This window comes from Hevea brasiliensis, chromosome 16 (genome assembly GCF_030052815.1).
Source record: "Hevea brasiliensis isolate MT/VB/25A 57/8 chromosome 16, ASM3005281v1, whole genome shotgun sequence".
NCBI lineage: Eukaryota > Viridiplantae > Streptophyta > Magnoliopsida > Malpighiales > Euphorbiaceae > Hevea > Hevea brasiliensis.
In genome coordinates this window covers 64,352,518-64,357,467 of record NC_079508.1, presented here as the reverse complement: position 1 = coordinate 64,357,467, position 4,950 = coordinate 64,352,518, and the positions used below count along the sequence as shown (strand labels likewise).

The window sequence follows — 4,950 nt, the reverse complement described above, 5'->3', positions numbered from 1 at the left end:
AAAATAAGTGCATAAGCAGGCTGCACAAGTTATGCAGTATACAAAACCTTGAAATGAGTTGCATAAACAATTGCACAAGTTGTGCAGTGGACTAAAAACTGCAGCAGAATTATATAATAGAAAAAATGAAAAGAATTGTGGGTCAAGAAGGAATATACACTAGTATGCAAAATTGGAGCTCACAATCGTAAAGCAATAGTGAAAAGCCAAAGTTACCATCCATTCAATTCGTTCAGCAAACTAAATCAAAGCAAGTTAAATTTGTTCCAGCAACTATAAAAATGTAAACACTATATATAAAGGGAAACTACTAGAAGCTAAACAAGAATATATCAAGAATCAATATATTTTTATGGCTTTGCCCTTATCTAAAGAGTCTACTGCTGAACTGGATGGGAGTGTTGCTGTTGAGGTGGTGGTTGGGATGGAGGTGATGGTGCACAAGTAATGCAGGTCCTTATGCAAGTTTCGGCAAAAATGAAATAATAGGAAGTTAAGTGATGCGAAACTGCATAAGTTATGCACTAAGTTGTGCAGATTTCGACAGAAATGAGAAACAGGACAAAAATGAAGTATAAAAACTGCACAAGTTGTGCAGTTTGCCTATGCACAATTCAGCACAAACAAAAGTTGATAAAATCACTTTGCAAATTTGGAAATTTCAAGGGAAAATGACTTTTAATGTTTAAACTTCATTTTTTAGCCAAAAAATTGCATGAATCATTAAAAGTTAACATAAAAATTCATCAACATATGCAAATCCAAATTAGTTGCACATTCAAGTTCATGATAGCAAAAATTTCTGCACAAAAACTTGTGAGCAATATCATTTCAACTCAAAACCTGAAGCTTGACATTAATCACATTTTCAGCTTAGCAAGAACCAATACCACTGCATTACAATTAGAAAGTTGCATTTATCCACAAAAGCAAATCATGCATGCTCAGTTTTTCCAATCAAATGCAGCACCATAAAATTGAATGATACAACCCAATTGAGCTCACAACCACAAAAATGAACCACTCACCACAATACCAACATTAAAGACATAGATATATGAAGATAATACACCTAACCTCAGCCAATAAGAAATAGTTAACAGCATATCCTGTAGAATTAGCTCACAAAAACTTCTTTGCACAAGCCAAAAGAATCTGCAACAAAGGCAACTAAAACAAATCAGTTTTGGGGAAGTAAACAATTAAAACATCAAGTGAGAATAACTTCCCAACAGTGCAATAGCCTCTAGTCCTTCAAAATGCATCTACAAAAGGAAAAATTCAACAATGTCAAAATTTGAATTTGAGGGATATTTAAAATAAAACAAAAATAATGCAAATAGAATAAACTTAATAAAAACATAATAAAGAAACTTGGGGTGCCTTCTAAGAGCGCTAATTTATGGTCCTTAGCTTGACCCTTGTCATGTTTCATGGTGGCTGAAATTGGAATTTATTGCCTCTATTTTCAATAGGTGCTTCAATGAATCTATACTTCATTTTCTTTCCATCACATGAGAAGATCCTTGTTGCTTTGTCTAAAAGTCCAACCATTTCTTTCTTGACGACCTTTGGCGCATCTTTTTCTTTGAGAGATGGTTGCTTGACCTCACTTTTCTCCACTTGCTCAAGTTGAAAGATTGGTGCCATATGACAAGGAGGATTACTCTTCAAATATTGTGCAAATACAGCCTCTTTTTGATTTTTATCATTGATAGTCCCTTCATGGACAAGACAACTTTCAAGATAAGCCTTTGGATAGCTCTTTCTAAAGTGCTCTTTTGCTAACTCATCAACTATATCAATTCTCAAACAAGAGTTTACATCTTCATGTTGCTTCTTCTTATCATTGCCAATGTTGAAGACTAACTGATCCTCTCCGACTCTAAGAGTAAGCTTTTCACCTTTCACGTCAATCAAAGCACCAGCTGTAGCCAGGAAAGGCCTCCCCAAAATGATTGGCATATGAGAATCCTCTTCCATGTCCAAAATGACAAAGTCAACTGGCATGTAAAATTTTCCAACCTTCAGTGGTATATGTTTCAAGATCCCTTCTGGATACTTAATTGATCTGTCTGCCAATTGAAGAGAAATGTGGGTTGACTTAAGATCTCCCATGTTGAGCTTCTCATAGATGGAGAGGGGCATAAGGCTTATACTAGGCCCTAAATCACATAAAGCTTTTATAGAACATGATTCCCTAATGTGGCATAGAATTGAAAAACTCCCTGGATCCTTGAGCTTTGGAGGAAGTTTCCTTAGGAGGATAGCACTGCATTCCTCAGTTAAGGCTACAGTCTCATAATCTTCAAGTCTTCTTTTGTTTGAGAGAATTTCTTTCAAAAACTTAGCATAAGAAGGCATTTGGGAAAGAGCATCAATAAAAGGCACATTTATATATAGCTTCTTCAAAACCTCTATGAACTTCCCAAATTGCTTATCAAGCTTGGCTTTTTGAAATCTCTGTGGAAAGGGAAGCTGTGGCTTGTAAGGCTCTGGAGGTATGTATTTCTCTTCTTTCTCTTCAACCTCCTCTTTACCTTTTTCTGCACTCTCTTGTTTTCCATCTCCCTCGACATCTTTCTCATTTTTTGTCTTTTCAACTTTTTCACTCTTCTCAGTATGCACTATTTTACCACTTCTCAGTGTAATGGCATGACATTGCTCCCTTGGATTTTTTATCTGACTAGGAAGTCTTCCCATTGATTTGGTACCTGAAGAGCTTGCTTGTTGTGCAATTTGATTTTCCAGCATCCTATTCTGTGTTTGTATTTGTTTCAGCCTTGCTTTCATCTCTCTCATCTCTTCATCATACTTAGTTTGATTAGCAAGAATTTGTTGTAATAAAGCCTCTATGGTAGAACTTTGTTCTTGCTGTCTTAGTTAAGGTGCAGGATTTGCATTCTTTTGCTGAAAACTAGGTGGTGGTTGCCTAGGTTGTTGGTATTGATGCCCTTGTTGTTGTGGTGGAAAGTTCTGAGTTGAAGCTTGATTTTGCTGATTCCCCCATGAAAAATTGGGATGATTCCTCCAAGCATATGAAGGATAATCTACTTCATAACTCATTGTTCCTTCTGCATAAGCAACTTGTTGAGAACTTCCAGAGCATGATGATGAACTGACTAGCATACTTAAATCCTCCATTTTCTTAGCAAGGACATTAGTGAGTGCATCAAATTTGGCATTGATCATGTTGAATGGATCAAGCTCATACATTCCAGCAACTTGCCTTTTTTGAGTTAGAGTTGACCCTTTTGGACTACTCCATAGATGATTGTTCTTTGCTATTTTCTCTAACAATTCATAAGCTTCATCTTCATGCTTAATGATGAATTCCCCTTCAATTTGAGCATCAATGATTCCTCTAATAGCAGGAGTGACATTTTTGTAAAAATTCTAGTTTATCATCCATTTAGGAATGGCATGATGTGGACATTGTCTCTCCAACTCCTTCCATCTCATCCATGACTCATAAAGAGTCTCATCTTCTTTTGGTCTAAAAGCAATCATTTGATTCCTCAACTCTTGAGTTTTTCCAGGTGGAAAGTATTGGGCAAGAAATGCATCAGTGAGTTGCTCCCAATTGGTAATAGAGTTATGAGGCAAAGAATCAAGCCAATCCAATGCTCTATCCTTCAAAGAGAATGGGAATAGCTTCAATCTTGCTGCATCATCAGATACTCCAGGTTGTTTTTGCATATCACAAATCATAGCAAACTTTTTTAGATGTGTGAGTGGATTTTCAGAAGGATGTCCCCCGAATTGGGAATTTTGAATCATTTGAAAAATCCCAAAATCCATCTTGTAGCTATTTGCATCAATTCTTGGTCTTGCTATACTCTCTCAAGTCATCAAAACGAGGAAATGCATGATCCATCATACTTCCTCTAGGCACATTAGCATTTACAACCTCTTCACCTTGGGCTGCATTTTCATTGTTTCGATCATTTTCAGCATTATCGCCACCGATTCCAACTCTTTCTTCAGCCATTTCTTGTTCAATTTCAGCTGCTCTCAATGCTTCTTTTCTTCTTCTGGTTTCTTTCTTGTTGGCTCTACAAAACTTCTCAATTTCAGGATTAAACAATAAGGATGTGTCACTTGTGCTTCTAGCTCTTCTTATAAAAGATTAAGAGTACCTAAAAAGAATAAACAAACACAAAATGAAAAGATAACAAAGATAAAACTATAAACAACTAAAATAATCAAGAATTCAATCTTAAACAAACAACTCCCCGGCAACGGCGCCAAAAACTTGATGTGTCCCAACCGCAAGTGCACGGGTCGTTCAAGTAGTATAGAAAAAGATATCGTTCCCATGGAGAGTTGTGTTTTCAATTGAATTTTTGATGTAAAATAAAATATGTAAAAATTGTATTTTAATCAAATTAATAAAAGAAATTTAGGAATTTGAAGCATAAGGTATGAAAATGCAAAACTAAATTCAAATAATAACTAATTTAATAATTCGTAAAATAAAGAAATTGATAATATTAATAATGAAAATTAATAAAATGAGATTAAACTAAACACTCAAAAGTAAAATTCCAAGCAATAATTGATAAAAGATGATTCTGGAGTTAAGGGTTCATATTTAAGTCATTTTGGGATTTTCCCTAGCTAGCCCAATCCATGAAATTTATGGGTTTAAAGGAGATTAATTCTAAAATCCTTTGAAAACTCTTTCGAGTGAGATGAAGAGTGTCTTAATTAACTTAATCCTACTTTCGTGGAGTTAAAATTAACCAAAACCCATTAGGTTTTTTTAATCAATCTATTAAAACCCTTTTAACCCTTAGTCTATTTCTAGATCTATGTTAATTAAGTTCAATTTCTTGATTAACTATCACTTGATTTTCTCCTTTCGGTGCTTCAACCAAGGATTAAGAACATAACTTAATGGGGCCCTTCATTAAGCATGTGAATAAGCACACAAGAAATGGATTAAAT

General features: G+C 35.0%; 1 non-coding gene across 1 annotated transcript; it reads left to right on the top strand.

Annotated features, from left to right (window-relative positions):
* The first annotated feature begins 3,418 nt into the window (after positions 1 to 3,418).
* On the top strand, positions 3,419 to 3,526 carry LOC131175096 (small nucleolar RNA R71). The gene has a single exon (XR_009145256.1). It is a non-coding gene; the product is annotated as a small nucleolar RNA R71 (small nucleolar RNA).
* Positions 3,527 to 4,950: the final 1,424 nt, after the last annotated feature.